Source organism: Lissotriton helveticus, chromosome 3_1 (assembly GCF_964261635.1).
Source record: "Lissotriton helveticus chromosome 3_1, aLisHel1.1, whole genome shotgun sequence".
Taxonomy (NCBI): domain Eukaryota; kingdom Metazoa; phylum Chordata; class Amphibia; order Caudata; family Salamandridae; genus Lissotriton; species Lissotriton helveticus.
Window position 1 is genome coordinate 180847397 of NC_136061.1, and position 16767 is coordinate 180864163.

The 16767-nt window shown below is 45.8% G+C and overlaps 1 protein-coding gene across 1 annotated transcript in view; it reads right to left on the reverse strand.

Moving 5' to 3' along the window:
• The window catches only part of LOC144824465 (uncharacterized), a 304812-nt gene that overhangs the window by 249367 nt on the left and 38678 nt on the right, over positions 1-16767 (reverse strand). The gene's annotated exons all lie outside the window — the stretch shown is intronic.

The following is a 16767-nucleotide window of genomic DNA, read 5'->3' on the forward strand; positions in this document are numbered from 1 at the left end:
ATACCTCCTTCTTTTTTCAGAACTTGTCTGGGCATAGTCCCAATCTAGGTTGTACGTTCGCAAGAATGTACCACCTTACATCCTCCGGAGAGTGACCATATTCTAAAAAATGCTCTACAAGAGGGGCATTAGTCTTCTTTGTGCGAATTGCAGATTTGTGTTCTGTTATCCTTTTGATGATGGCTCTGGAGGTTTCACCTACATATCCTTTCTGGCATGGACATAGTATCAAATATACTACGTTTTGTGTTTTACAGTTTGTCATTGTTTTGCTAGAAATTGTCATATTGTTAAATCTCAGGTCTTTGCCTTCAATAGCTTGTGGACAAATCTTGCAATTGCCACATTTGAAGTTGCCTGTAACCGGTATCCTTTCTTTATCTTTTTTTCCCCCTCCATCTCCCCTTTTTTGATTATGCTTCTTGGTTTACAATAACTAGAGTTCTATCTAATTTTTAGTATATCCATGATATGTCTTTTCCTATCTTATAGAGCACTATCACTATTCTAAGACATTAGTCGATATGAAATGAAATACATAAATGATCTAAAAAGAAAGTTGTTCAAAGTACAGTATGTCTAAAAACACCTGTGAATAATATATGATATCACCTTATGCGCTTGCAAGAAATATTTGGTTCTGTGTATATAGCTGCTTCTCTGTGTATTATATGTAAATATCAAATAGCATACTGAATATGTTAACTTCTTATTTGTATGTTTTAACATAAATGAGACCTAGGCCCAAGGATGATATATTGTGTGTATAAATATTGTATGTTTTCACTAGATTATAAGTTTGTGACATGATTTTTATATATTTTTCAGTGTTGTGCCTAAATGTCTTATTGCAAATGACGGACTCCTGAAGAAGGCAAATGCCGAAACGCGCGTAGAGTTCCAATCCACCGCTTTGCTTACTCCAATAGCCCCATTTAACATCATAGTCATTTGTGCCGTTTACTTATTTTTGTCTATTTTTATGATTCAGTATGTCTTCACATATTTGTTGTAACTGTATATGTTTGTTATTTGATCTTTTAATGCAATATGTGTATATTTATATATAAGGAATGTTTAACAGATATGAAGAAAATAATTTAAATAAAACAAAAAAATCTGATTTATATACAAAAAGCAAGTCTAGTTTTGATCAGTTCTAGTCACATGTCATAATATTTATTTGTTTGTTAGCCCCTCCGCTAGCAGCCTGACTGCCCTGACCACCTATACTCCTTTATTCAGCAAGGGTCATCCAAGCTGGGATGGACGAAGTGCCTGCAGAAGGAACTGGAAAAGCTGCGTTCCTTAATGCTTTTTCTGCTGTGTTCATTAATCTTATGAGGCTTGCTATCACTAGCGAGCCTGCTCCTTTCAAAAGGAAGTCACCAGCCGCCTTAACCGACCACAACCCCTGACTGTTCAGAGGCCATGGAAGGAATGTTCTGCTTTCGGTTAATAAATGTGGAGAATTGCAAAGGAGATGTGGCAGCGTCTCCTGGTGCAAACGGCATAGGCAACACATCTCGGATGCTGGTGAAGCCACCCAAGGCGGCCAAAGGTCTAGTGATGAAAGACATCCCATACGTATCTGGCAGAACCTCAGTTTATAATAAACAGTAAATGGTTCAATAAGGTACTTATGAATCCGTTTGCTCATAGATGTCAATGACGAGGTGGGCATGCTTTCTTCTCTTTAAGCTGTGTCGAGAAGTAAGCTGTATCAACCACTTTGTTTAATACTGTTTTGAACTTGTGGTGGGACAGATGTTGGTTACATAGGGCAGCAGCACCTTTCATTCCGAGACCCTCTGTGAGGGAGTTTGACCAGCGCTTATGCCTCTGGAAGTTGTAGGTCATTACTTCAGCCCAGATTAGGTTCTTTAAGGATCCTATGATGGCTTTTCATGCTGAGTGCATATATTTCAGAAAATTAGCTTGATGAATAACTTGTTGGTAACTTAGTTGGAATTCAACCTAATCTGGGCCGGTGATGTATTGTGCAGCGACTGGAACACAAAACCTGAAAATGGTGCTCTGTGCTTTGTTGCAAAAATGCACTGAATCTTCCTGGAAAGGCCGCTGTGCCATATGTCAGCATAAGAATACATTTTGCACTGATTATCTTCAAGATGGTTTTCAAAGTGGGCCACTTTACTGTTTTTAATATGGTTTAAAAAGCAAATTGAAGAGAAGCGATTTTTGGTTCGAGCGAATTGAGATGTAGGGGACCTCCTCTGTCGTCCAGCCAGCATCCAAGGTATTTGTATTTGCTTGATTTAGTCAAAGGTGTTTGTCCAAGAACCTGCCACCTATTTTCATTATTTTTCTGCCAAACAAGATAAAATTAGTTTTTTCAAAACGTATTGTCATTGCATTTGAGCTGCTATGTTTATACAATGTATTAATCAATCATTGTAGCCCAATCACCGTTTGAATGAGAAGGACTACATCATCCGGTAGGTCAGGGCAGTCATGGGATGATTTCCATGTTTTGGAGCGTGGCTGACAACAGAATCCAATTTGGGCAGTAGATTGCAAATATGTAGATTAAAAGGAGCAGAGGCCAGCACGCACCCTTGTTTAACACCATGGTGGGTCTTGATTTTGCTGGAAATTGTATTGTTTCCCAATTTTACTCCGGCCCAGATGTTGGAATAAAACAATTGAATATCACTCAATAGTGGTGTTGGGAATTCCCAGGCAGCAAGTTTGGACCAGAGCAGCTGGCGGTTTACGTGGTCAAAGGCTATGCTGTAATCTATAAAACAGCAGTAGAGTAACTCGCCCTTGCTTAATTCTTTTGCTACAAGCAACATAATGGCCACCAGATTGTCGGTGGTGCCGGAGAAAGCTCTAAAGCTGCTTTTATTGAATGGGATTAGATTCCTGGAGTTGGCCCAGGTGTTATGATCTTCCAGCAGGAGAGAGGCGAAGCATTTGGCCTCAACATCCAAGAGAATGATGAAGCGGTAGCTGTCAGGGGCTGCCACTGGACCTTTCTCGTAAATTGGGTGTAGAACATAACTGTGCCAAGATAACGCAATGGAATCCATAACCACAAATGTTCTGAAAAGCTTTTCCAGCAATTTAGACCAAAATTCTACATCCTGTTCATAGATTGACACCAGGATGTCATTGGGGCCAGAAGCCCCATCTGCTCTACATTTCTAAATTTGTTTGCTGATTCTTGTGGCTGTGAAGGTTAAGGCAAAAAGATGAGTTTGATCAAGGCCAACCTCAAAGCTTGTGTCCTGGTTCTGTTGCCTGCTATTACTGAGTGGTAATTTAGATTGTTTTTATCATATCACTATAAAGGAGGCTAATGTGGCTTGATCCAGTCTGCAGGGGCAATGTTATTCTCATTTACATTTGCACTCTCAGAGCCCCTATACAGATGATTGATGATGACCCAGTACTTTTTTGGGTTTCTATTTCATCAAGGAAGAAAGAGTTGGATTTGCAACGTTTCCTCGTGCTTTTGTTTCGCTTGCCAGATCTGTTTTTTGTACTAACTAGGTAAGTCGTTTGTTTCGACCAGCAGGGATACATTATGCAGCAGAGGATTTGGGTATTCATGCTTTCTTATTAAGTAATCTTTTCTGAGCTATTAGTTTTTTGGCAACCAGGGGTGCTTGAAGATAGGCCTGAGACCTCTAGATGAAGAGACAGACCGAGAACTGCTGCCAAAAGTATGCAGTAGCTGCTGAACGAAGAGTTAAGCCACTGACTGTAAAATGAGGTGCTATACTGATTTCCAGTGGGCATATTTTGTGGCTACTTCTGTGCTCCATTTGACCAGTTTCCAGCTGTTTTGAGCTTCATTTGGTCCGATGGACTCTGAATATGGGTGTGCGCTGATGGGATTCTTTATAAGCAGCATCTGGGGCATGTGGTCACTTTCACAGCATGGTATAATAGAAAAGGAGATTATGGCAGTAAAAAACAAAATCAAACTAAACGTATAATCTAAAACAGATAGTCTTTTCTCTGAAGTGTGTATGAAGGTTGATCATCCGGATATGGACCATTCAAGGCCCACATAGATATGCCTTCCACATCAGCCAAGGGGGTGATGCCTATAGAGTCTCATCTTTGAGGCCTGGTAACTTGTGACGGGATCAGCTATCACTATTTTTTTCTGCAATAGTTCTGCTGTAGGCTTAAGTTGAAGTCTCCAGTCAGAAAAAAGAAAACAAGTTACTTACCTGTAACTTTGGTTCCCCAGTATTGGTAACTTTCATAGATTCACATGCTTTGTATCATTCCCCGTCGTCAGAATGGGAGCCTCGGTAAATAAAAAACATAGCATTACCATAGGTACAAAAGAGAGAAATCAGGCCTAGGCCTCATCTCATTTTGTAGCATATCAACCTCTTTGTGTAAAAGAGCCCAAACTTTCCTCAACAACCAATCAGAACAGCCTCACCCCATAGAACCTTCCTGAGAGAGCCTCAGAGCCTCAGATTTTCGTAGCCGTTGTGCAAACAGCCACTATCCTTGTAAAAAGGCTGAGCTTTCCCAGGGGAGGAGGGTGGGCGCATTGGAATCTATGAAAGTTACTGGGGAACCAAAGTTACAGGTAGGTAACTTGTTTTCTTACCCCAGTATTGGAACTTTCATAGATTCCCATGCTTTGTATCAGAGTAGCTAGCAGTAAACCTTAAAAGCACATTTTGTTACATGAATCTCATGACATGACAATAGAGCTATGCTCCTAGAAAACAAATCATAAAATGTTACCATAAAAAGAACATAATGGCTGATACAAAATGTGATATACAGGAAGGAGGGATTGTAGGGAAAGCTCACCTCTTATTGAAAAAGATTCCTGAGGACTGCTTGACCAACAGCAGCGTCATCCTTCACTGTAGACTCTAGGCAGTAGTGTCCTGTGAAGGTGCTTTGACTAGCCAATCGTCCAGGTAGGGAAAAACCTCCAGAGATTGCTTCCTGAGGAAAGCTGCTACTGGAGCCAATACCTTGGTGAATATCCTCGGAGCAGACCGGAGACCAAAAGGAAGTACTTTGAATTGGAAATGGCCTACTGTGTGTATCGCATGTATTGCCTGTGAGCTGGGTGAATCACCACGTGGAAATAAGCATCCTCTAAATCCAGAGTCGCCAGATAGTTTGATGAGATAAGTGTTGAGCTCTCGTATATCTAATATGGGGCGCCATGTTTCGGTCGTCTTGCGAACCAGGAAGAACCTGGAATAAAACCCTCTCCCTCTCTGCGAGAGAGGTACAGGCTCTATCGCCCCCTTGATAAAAAGCTGGTGGGCTTCGAGACGTAGCAATTTCAGATGTTTCGTTTGACTGGCGACTGGAGCTCTGGTTGGAGGTAGTTTTTGAAACTCCAACGTATAGCCACACTGAACAATATTCAAGACCCACTGGTCCGATGTTATAATTCTCCAGCTGTCTAGACAATGTGAAATCCTGCCCCCCACTGTTGTTATCGGTGGGGCAGGAACAATAGAAAGAGCCGCGAGGCCGCTATTTCCTCTTGGAATTGCCTCTTCCTTGACGAGTGTGACGTCCTCTCTGCCGTTGACGAGAGAAAGACACCGACTGGCCCTGGCGTTGATTTGAATACTGTTGTTGGTATGATTGGGAGGATTGCAATGAATATCTCTGCTGGCTGCGACCTCTATAAGAGGAGAAACCTCTGCCCCTCGCACCTCTAAAGGGCACCTTACGATAATTCAACGATCCTAAGGATTTTGCCGTGTCTGTATCCTTCTTAATGCTTTGAAAGGCGTCATCCACATGCTTTCCGAAAAGCATTTCCCCATCGAATGGCAAGTCCAAGATCTTGTTCTGGACTTCCTGGCGAAACCAGGTCGCCCGCAACCAGCCCTGATGTCATAGCACAGCTGATCCAGCCAGAGCTAGAATAGCCGTAGACGCTATGTCAATAGCACAATCTATCACCTCTGACGAGGACCTTTCTCCTTCCATCAACACCTTCCTGGCTTCCTCCTTTGTTGAGTCCGGAAGCTGTTCCATAAATGGTGATAGATCACACCAAATCTGGCGATCATACCTGCCCAGGATGGCCAGAACATTGGCAGCACGAACCAGGATGCTGGCCATAGAGGAGAATCTCTTCCCTACATTGTCCAAGCGCCTTCCTTCCTTGTCCGGAGGCGTAGAAGGATTTTTCGATTTGCTTTGTGCCGCTTGAGATATGACAGAATCCGGTTTAGGTTGTCCATACTCTTGACCTCATATTCACTAACCACCCTCATGTCACTTCCCTTCCTGCACTGCCTCTTGCTTGGTCAGATCACTTTCTCCTCCCTTTTGATATTTCTTTCCCCTCCCTTCCCCCCCCTTCTATTCTGAATGGGGAGAATGCTCAAAAATGGCATGAAGTCACTTGCGATGCCTTCGATCCCTGTTTCTCCTATCAGTTTGACTTTACTATGGACCTCAATGAGGAAATAGTTAGATATAATTCCGCCCTTTCTGCTGCACTTGATGTCATCTCCCCATTAAACCCCATTACTTCCGCTAGATCTCGGCCCTCTGCACCGTGGTTTTCTCCCACTTTGCGGGAGGAAAAGAGTCGATGTAAACAGCTGGAACGTAAATGGCGGCAGACCTATGATCCTGAGTCAAAAACAATATATAAATCTGCCCTGAATAAATTCCAAAAATTAAAGCGCTCCACGATGAGAGGTTACTTCTCTCAGTTAATTAAGAAGGCTGAGAATTCTACCAAAACCCTCTTCAAGATAGTGAAGGATTTTGTTAAGCCACCCGCTATGAAGGCCCAGAGCTCTCCCAGCCAGGCCCTCTGCAACGGGCTTTCTGATTTTTTTCAGGACAAAATTATTAAATTATCTTCCTCATTTGAACCAGTTTTGTCCCCTCCTCTGATTGCTGGATTTGACTCTCAGCAACGTTTATTTAATTCTTTTGAGGAGTTTACTCTTGAGATGGCCTCTAAACTACTTGTTCAAGTTAGTTCGGGGTCACCATTGGATCCAGTCCCAGCTAAGGTAATGGGTAACCTAGCCCCGGTTCTAATCGACCCCCTTCTTTCCATTTGGAACTCCTCGCTAAGTCTGGGTCAATTTCCCTCAGCTTGGAAACAGGCTATGCTGGTCCCCATTCTGAAAAAAGCGGATGCGGATCCCCCACAATTTTCTAATTACCGCCCGATTTCCCTTCTTCCCAAACCGGCTAAGATTTTGGAAAAGGTGGTCCAGAGACAATTGGCAAATTATCTAGAAGCTAACCAGCTGCTGCATGACTCCCAGTCGGGATTTAGAAGCGGTTACAGCACAGAGACCGCCCTGCTGGAGGTTTCGGAGACGATTCGTGGGTGTGTGGACAGGGGAGAGGTGGCCATGTTGGTCCTTCTCGACCTGTCCGCCGCCTTCGATACGGTGTCCCACGATATCCTACTGGACCGGTTGCAGCAGTTGGGAATTGGAGGCACTGTGCTGACCTGGATCAGATCATTTCTTACAGGGCGGACACAGAGGGTATTTCTTCGGCCCTTTGAATCAGAGGCCAAACCTCTCCTGTGTAGAGTGCCGCAGGGCTCGGCCTTGAGCCCTCTTCTGTTCAATATCTATCTAGGACCGCTGGCTAGGGTGGTTGCGTCGTGGGGTGTCAGGGTGATCTCTTATGTTGATGATACACAGCTTGTGTTTTCTTTTAGTGATCACTCTGACACCCATTTTTCCAACTTTCGCAACTGCCTTGCTAACATCTGCTCTTGGATTAACCATCTGGTCCTGAACACTGACAAAACTGAGGTTCTATTTTTTAATCAAAAAAACGTTCCGTCTGCTACTCTGTGGTGGCCTACTGTTCTGAATCCCCCCCGACCCCAGTTCAATCAGCTCGTAATCTGGGCTTCTAATTTGATAATACCATGTCTTGCAAGGCCCAGATCAACAAGGTTACATCTGCCTGCTTTGGCAAACTACGTATGATCAGGAAGATTTTTCCTTACCTCCCTTTGGACTCCCGTAAGACTATTGTCCATGCCCTGATCACATCGCATCTAGATTATGCCAACAGTCTTTATGCCGGTGCCCCTCTCTACCTCATTGAAAGGCTACAAGTTGTACAAAATGCTGCCGCAAGACTAATTGGAAATATCCCTTTCCGCCACTCGGTTGCAGCTTATCGGAAAGAACTGCATTGGCTTCCCATCTCCCGCCGCATCCAGTTTAAAGTTTTGATCCTTGCTTTTCGTGCTCTTAACGGGTCAGGCCCGGTCTATCTGAGCAAAAGACTCAAATTATCCGTATCTGTCAGAGCGTTGAGATCTAACAGCCTACGTCTCCTGGTGGTACCTAGATTTCGCCTAGCCAGGAGCGGAGGCAGAACGTTTGGTTTGGCGGCTGCTAAACTGTGGAACGGCCTCCCACTGGATCTCAGGTTTGCTGAGTCGGAGCTAGTGTTCCGCCGCAAACTTAAGACTTGGATGTTCACCACCTCTTAAAGCAATTTTCCTGTTTTCTCCTTCTCTGATGGCTTGTACTCTGTAGCGCCGGGACACCCCCTCCGGGGGTAGCTGCGCGCTTTAAAAGCTTCTTAAATAAATAAATAAATAAATAAATAATTGTCCAGAAGACATGCTGGACTGCCTTCTGACGCCTTATATTTCTTCTCCAGCCGGGGTAGAACAGGAATGACTGCCGCTGGATTTTGCATTATTTTTACCCCCTCAGACCATACATGTTCTATTATAGGTATAGAACGGACTGACCTCTTGTAGGGTTCTTTAAAGTCATAGAGGAAGCAGTGTGTCTGCACCGTCGTGATCGGCAGACCAAATCTTTTAGATGCCCTCTCCATGAGGTTATGGAAACCCCCAATGTCAGCAGGTGGAGAGGTAGCCGAATCCTGTCCTACCACATCCGGATCTTGAGGACCACTATCATCCTAATCCATATCTGGATCATGCGTAGGTTCTTCCTGAACATCTTCATCAGAAGAAATATTATCCACAACGTCTTGGGTTTCCTGTCTGGGTTCCGGTTCCACCATCGGTGGGGTCACCGTTGTCACAATGATTGCAGGAGCAAGAGGTCTAACAGGAGAAGGAGGCCACTCCTGCTGTATTGTAGGTTGAGAAGGAAACCTATTTCTATAATCTTGCAACGTCAACTGAAAATCCGATACTAGAGAGGATGGCATGGCCACCATGTCCTGTCCGAAGGTTTGAGGCGGTCTACCTTGCTGGACATATTGGTGTTCATAATATTCTTCAGTGTCTGTACACTGACACTTCACATTTAAGTCAGAGGGGCTGTAGGCATCCCCATAAGGATTATCATCCTCCTCGTCATCAGACTCCTCATCTAACAGCATAGTACGAGGCAAAGGTGCTACTCGCCTAGGAGAAGTCATCTCTGGCGTTATTTGCTGCTTTTTCAAGGCAATGTGGATTTTTTGAATCGTCGACGACCTCGTCGACAGAGTCGTCATTGAAGGAATCGTCGTCGGTGGAATCGTCGACGGAACCGTCGACAGAGGGATTGATCTCGTCGAAGGAGTTTTCATCGTCGAAGGTGGACTGATCCTCGACGGCATCATCGACGAACTCGTCATCATCAACATTGCAGCAGACGCCCTTGACGTCGTCGTCGTCGTAGTCCTCGTCGTCGAAGCAGCCGTCGACACCACTCTCGTCGTCATCATTGTCGACGTCGAGATGACCGCCATTGTCGACAAGCAGGAAGGCACCTTAAACGTCGGCGAAGTCGTCATCGTCGACGCAGCCACCGTCGACAGTCCCGTCGACGGAGCCACCTGAGAAGACAGGCTTTTCTGAGAAGAAGTCGTCGACGTACTTGCTGATTTCGTCGTCGACGGACGCTGCTTTTTGTCAGGCTTTCCATCCTGAGAGACAACAGCCAGTGTCTTGCTCTCCTTCGCCTTTTGGGATGGTTGAGAAGGAACAGAAATATCCTTTTTCACCTTTTTGGCTGTGTCCACCTCAGCAGCCTGTCCCAGCCTCTCCTTTTCACCTCGGTGAGGAGATTTAATGGGACTAGCCCTCTCAGACCTATCAGAGATCTTATGATGGGCTTGGACAGGGGCCCCAGAAGAAGTAGAGGGAGGAGACCTACCCCTCTTTCTGGATTTTCTGGAGGATGTGGCCGATGAAGAGTCCTCCTCATCCGAAGACAGCACCTCCTTCCGTGACTTAATTTTCTGTAGCCAAGTCAATAAGCGGCCCTCCCTGTCTCTCAATGTTTTTGTAGAAAAAGTTCTACAGATCTTGCAATCAGTGGCCTTGTGGTCTGGATACAGGCAATAGATACAGTCATCATGCTTGTCCTCCACAAAAAGTCTCTTTTTGGCACAGGTAGCACAGGCCCTGAACAAAGCCTTCTTCTCCTTGTCAGACATTGTTGTTTGATTAATAAAATTGTAGAAGAATCAAGTAGTAAAGAAAGAAAACTGAGTAGAGCTCAGTGGAGATTCCCTAGCACAACGTGCGGTAGAAAAATCTGAGGCTCTCTCAGGAAGGTTCTATGGGGTGAGGCTTTTCTGATTGGATGTTGCAGAAAGTTTGGGCTGTTTTACACAAAGAGGTTGATATGCTACAAAATGAGATGAGGCCTAGGCCTGATTTTCTCTTTTGTACCTATGGTAATGATATGTTTTTTATTTACCGAGGCTCCCATTCCGACGACGGGGAATGATACAAAGCATGGGAATCTATGAAAGTTCCAATACTGGGTAAAAAGCATTAGTGTGCTTGAGCTAGATATCAGCGATCAGTTGCACTAAATCATTTGCCTGTTGGCTTTTCCCTGATGTTTCTTGGTGTATTACACATTTAGCAAAAATAACTGACCCTTCAACAAGTTGTTTTTCTAATTTTTGATCTCACTACCAAAAAAATCTTTGTGTCAGGTGGAATATTCAATAGCTGCATAATTCCAATCAGATGGAGAGACTGCCCTTTGCATGGCCTATTATGATGGGATCTGATGGCTGGAAAAAAGAACTCCAATATTCTTTAAGAGGGGTTTCGTGGTCTCGCCAGGATTCTTGGATACATATGTCATTGGAGAGTAAAAAAGACATAGCATCTTTGTTCATGCTCAGTTTGTTTAACTCTGCAACATTCTAGGAAACAGAGGGCCGATTGCTTGGTGTTTGGACTTAATATGAATGGTTGTTGAGAGCGGGCAATTTGATTGAGGCCCAACCGTCCTGGCTCTTTCCCGTGGTGGGAGCGGCGAGCTTACACAATCTTCCAGCCTGAAATATGATAAGAGATGGTTAAGGACTGAGGTAATTGTTCAATATTCCCCAGTCTTCTAGGAATCTCTGATTTTCATGAGCAGAGTTAGCTGCGTTTGAGATTTCCATTTCACTACGGTTGCTTCCTTGTGAGAAAATATGTTTGAGGGTGTGAATTGTATTGAGGCATTGTTACTGGCATTTAAGAGGACAAAGATTTGGGTGTGAAGCAAGAAGTTTAGAAATGTTACTACAATTCCGTACCTCTCTGCTGCCTTTAGATTTATATTCAGAATGCCAGATTGTTATCAAAGCTGAAGTGTCTTGGGTTCTACAATTATTTGATGAGTCCACAGCAGGTTGTGCTAGGGAGCCTAGTGTCAAAGCATTTGTGCGTAATTCTTTTCTGCACACCATTGGTGCGTCATCATGACTTCAGGTGCCATTTGATTCTGATGTTCAAGTGATGTGGTTTTGCCTCTGAGAGGCTGTCTTGGTGGTGATCCTGATGCATTCAAACTTACTTCTGATACATTACCCAAGGGCGGTCACATGGGTTCTCTCTGAAGATGCACTTTTGTTGTAACTAACTGGGAGAGAATGAGTTTATTTGGCTTTGCAGGGCCTGAGGTAATACTAGCTGGGTCACTGGTAACAATTTGTGGGACAATGGAAGAGACTATTTGAGCTTGTGGTGATTTGCTGGGTTCCATAGATGGCTGATCCATGCTAAGTACAGTATCCATTACAGGTGCTGAGGCGTATTTAAAGAATGGAAAGAATTTTTTTGACGTGCTGGCCTGTCTTGCGGCTCTAAAAATCTTGTCCTACTTTTTAATTTGCTTAGTCGTTTCCTTTTTCATCTTGACAATTGATTGGGCAAAGTGTCATTGATTAACGTTAGTTCATCTTTGGGTTTTTAGATGTGATTGCTACAGTGATGAATGCTGTGGGACTGGCCACTTTTACTGTTGTTGCTTCAATGCTATTCGTGCATTATTATGGATGGGCAAAGATATAGCTAATTTGGCGTTGCACAGAGGCGCTACAGAGGGCATGGTCACTTGAGGGCTAATACCAGAATGTTGTACTACGTTGATCTTTTTCCCCTCCTGTATTAAATCTCCCTCTGTGATGGGCAAGGCAATTAACTTCTCAATAATTATGGCGAAGATACAGTCTTGTGTGTTTGATGCTTGTGAAACAGATGCCTTATAACATTTGCCAATAGTTTGCCGAAGGTGGATCTTAGACATTGGGTACCAGAATCAATAACTAACGTATATTGAGCTAGAGTCTCCAATAGGGAGATATGGATGTCAAACTTGTTGGACTGGTAGTATAAGTGTTTAAAGTATTAATTTATTGTTACCTTGTCCTGATGTCCAATGGAGGGCCTGCAATTCGATCACACGGGCAAAACAGGTTGAAAATAAAAAGTGAGTGCATGTTCCCGTATATCCAAGTCTACTGCATTTATTTGATGGGGGCGGAGGAGGTATATAGACTATTCCTTCCCATTCCTTTGCTACTTCCAGTCTCACATATTAGGTTGGAAGAAATTTTTTTTTTAACAGTGATCGTTGTGTGCTTGTCAGTGCTTGTTGCTGCTTTAAGGAGTCGGTATCTGGTGCAGCATTATTTTTATTGTAGCATTCAATAAGTCCAGACTTCATAGCATTAATGACTGTGAAGATAAAACAGAATTTTGACGATTGCTTAATTCTTTTATAGGTGTGGACTGTATAGTTTAGTCTGATTGCAGATTTGAAGGAGGATTCAGGTTTGTGATGAATATTTTTGTAGTAGTATGCTTGCCCGGCGTGGTAGAAAACAGATCTGTGTCTACAGAGTGACCCATGATTTATGGTACTGAAAGAGAGGTTAGAGGATCCAGCACAGCTGGCAGCGCTCCATCAGCTTCCTCATTGGTCGGATACAAAGTTGCCCCTCAGTCTTTCATAAAAGAATTGTTGATAGCATTTTAGAGAGTCTAGGCCAAAGGTCAAACAAGTTTGCAAGTGGTGAAAAAAGAGCAAGAGCTACACTGAGCGCAGGGCTTTGTTTTAATTTGATAGTTGGCAGGGCTGAACTGGGGGCATTTCTACCCTTCCTTTTACGGTGGGGTATGGTGGGTTCTCCCCTATGTTTGACTGACCTACTTTTGGTGATGTTTGCGACGAAATGTGACAATGACTCTGCAGTGTTTGGCCATGATTGGCTCAGCGCAGCACCCGCTATCTAGTGTCTATCAAGTATCTTAAATCAAATAGCTGTATATTTTCCGATTAACTCCAATTGGCTTCACCTGTCAGTGTGTTACTTGAAGGTACTTTTTCTGGGAATAACCTATGTCACTTGAATTTGGGCAGTCAGCTTGAACCAGCTTTAGCAGTAAGTTCATGGTTCTTTTCTAGGATTGACTTGGATTGACTATTTACATAAGCCTTTCTGAAACCTCTTGAGTGTCTTTAATGAGACAGATGATTGGTAACAGAAGTCTGTTCAAGTGCGCAGCTGATGAGCACAAAAGGCAGACAAATGACAAATATGTAACAACAGAAGATTGGGAGGAAGGATACATCTGTACACTTTGCACCGTGGGTGCTGGAGAGGCGGTGTTTAAGGAGATAACCTCGCTTTGAGGTTGCTGCCGGCAAGGAACCGGCGGAGCGGGGGAGCCTGTGGAAGAGTCGGAGCTCGTGGAGGTCCCCGGAACCTAACCCAGTCCCCTGCGCACGACTCCGGCGAAGCAGCTATAACGTCGCTTCGGCCACATTCACCTCCTGCTAGACTCTGCTCCTCCTGTTTCAGAGCTGCGTGCTCTCCTAAGATCCAGTGTAATCCCATGCCCTGCCGGTTTGGGAGCTCACCTCTTCTGCAGCCCGCCAACCCCGGGCTGCAACCTGGGGTTGGTTTCAGCAGTATGGTGGTTCGTCAGTTGGAGTGGCTCGGGTAGCTTTGGCATAAGGCTGACGACAGCAAGGCGAGGTAGGGTGGCTTTGGCATAAGGCTGGCGACAGCAAGGCGAGGTAGGGTGGCTTTGGCATGGAGGCTGGCCACAGCAAGGCCAGGTAGGGTGGCTTTGGCATGGAGGCTGGCCACAGCAAGGCCAGGTAGGGTGGCTTTGGCATGGAGGCTGGCCACAGCAAGACGAGATAGGGTGGCTTTGGCATAAGGCTGGTGACAGCAAGGAGAGGTAGGGTGGCTTTGGCATGGAGGCTGGCCACAGCAAGAGGAGGTAGGGTGGCTTTGGCATGGAGGCTGGCCACAGCAAGGCCAGGTAGGGTGGCTTTGGCATGGAGGCTGGCCGCAGCAAGGCCAGGTAGGGTGGCTTTGGCATAAGGCTGGTGACAGCAAGGAGAGGTAGGGTGGCTTTGGCATGGAGGCTGGCCACAGCAAGGCGAGGTAGGGTGGCTTTGGCATGGAGGCTGGCCACACCAAGACGAGATAGGGTGGCTTTGGCATGGAGGCTGGCCACAGCAAGGCCAGGTAGGGTGGCTTTGGCATGGAGGCTGGCCACAGCAAGGCCAGGTAGGGTGGCTTTGGCATGGAGGCTGGCCACAGCAAGGCCAGGTAGGGTGGCTTTGGCATGGAGGCTGGCCACAGCAAGACGAGATAGGGTGGCTTTGGCATAAGGCTGGTGACAGCAAGGAGAGGTAGGGTGGCTTTGGCATGGAGGCTGGCCACAGCAAGGAGAGGTAGGGTGGCTTTGGCATGGAGGCTGGCCACAGCAAGACGAGATAGGGTGGCTTTGGCATAAGGCTGGTGACAGCAAGGAGAGGTAAGGTGGCTTTGGCATGGAGGCTGGCCACAGCAAGACGAGGTAGGGTGGCTTTGGCATAAGGCTGGTGACAGCAAGGAGAGGTAGGGTGGCTTTGGCATGGAGGCTGGCCACAGCAAGACGAGATAGGGTGGCTTTGGCACAAGGCTGGTGACAGCAAGGAGAGGTAGGGTGGCTTTGGCATGGAGGCTGGCCGCAGCAAGGCCAGGTAGGGTGGCTTTGGCATAAGGCTGGTGACAGCAAGGAGAGGTAGGGTAGCTTTGGCATGGAGGCTGGCCACAGCAAGGCGAGGTAGGGTGGCTTTGGCATGGAGGCTGGCCACACCAAGACGAGATAGGGTGGCTTTGGCATGGAGGCTGGCCACAGCAAGGCCAGGTAGGGTGGCTTTGGCATGGAGTCTGGCCACAGCAAGGCCAGGTAGGGTGGCTTTGGCATGGAGGCTGGCCACAGCAAGGCCAGGTAGGGTGGCTTTGGCATGGAGGCTGGCCACAGCAAGACGAGATAGGGTGGCTTTGGCATAAGGCTGGTGACAGCAAGGAGAGGTAGGGTGGCTTTGGCATGGAGGCTGGCCACAGCAAGGAGAGGTAGGGTGGCTTTGGCATGGAGGCTGGCCACAGCAAGACGAGATAGGGTGGCTTTGGCATAAGGCTGGTGACAGCAAGGAGAGGTAGGGTGGCTTTGGCATGGAGGCTGGCCACAGCAAGACGAGGTAGGGTGGCTTTGGCATAAGGCTGGTGACAGCAAGGAGAGGTAGGGTGGCTTTGGCATGGAGGCTGGCCACAGCAAGACGAGATAGGGTGGCTTTGGCATAAGGCTGGTGACAGCAAGGAGAGGTAGGGTGGCTTTGGCATGGAGGCTGGCCACAGCAAGACGAGGTAGGGTGGCTTTGGCATGGAGGCTGGCCACAGCAAGGCGAGGTAGGGTGGCTTTGGCATAAGGCTGGTGACAGCAAGGAGAGGTAAGGTGGCTTTGGCATGGAGGCTGGCCACAGCAAGACGAGGTAGGGTGGCTTTGGCATAAGGCTGGTGACAGCAAGGAGAGGTAGGGTGGCTTTGGCATGGAGGCTGGCCACAGCAAGACGAGGTAGGGTGGCTTTGGCATAAGGCTGGTGACAGCAATGAGAGGTAGGGTGGCTTTGGCATAGAGGCTGGCCACAGCAAGGCAAGGAAGGGTGGCTTTGGCATGGAGGCTGGCCACAGCAAGGCCAGGTAGCAGTAGCGACAAAAACTCTGGCACAAGCACGTCCACATCCTCAACACAAGTTTTTAACTACAATATACAAAGAAATTATGAGAATAAGGATTTCATTAATTGTAAAACAGCCCATGTGGTATATGTAATAGGATGCTCCTGTAACATAATTTATATAGGTAGGACAGTTAGAGCCATGAAATCAGGAATTCAGGAACCTGTGCCGGAAATTAAAAATGCTGACTGTAGGTATCCCATTCACATGCATTATAAGGAGGCACATGACTCTAAGCATGTTATTTGGTAACGTGGTATTGATCATATCAGATGTAACTAAAGAGGTGGGGATGGAGTACTCTTCTTGAGGTGCATGGAAACTAAATTGATTTGTATACTTGGGACCGCAACACAGGGCCGAAACAAATGACAATATATTATCATAATTTCTGTATAGATATAGTCGTATTGATTGGACAACTATGCTTATTGCACAGAGTTATTTTATATAGCCTTTTTATTACGAACAATGTTGCATTTGTCACAATTACTTAGTATGATGTCTG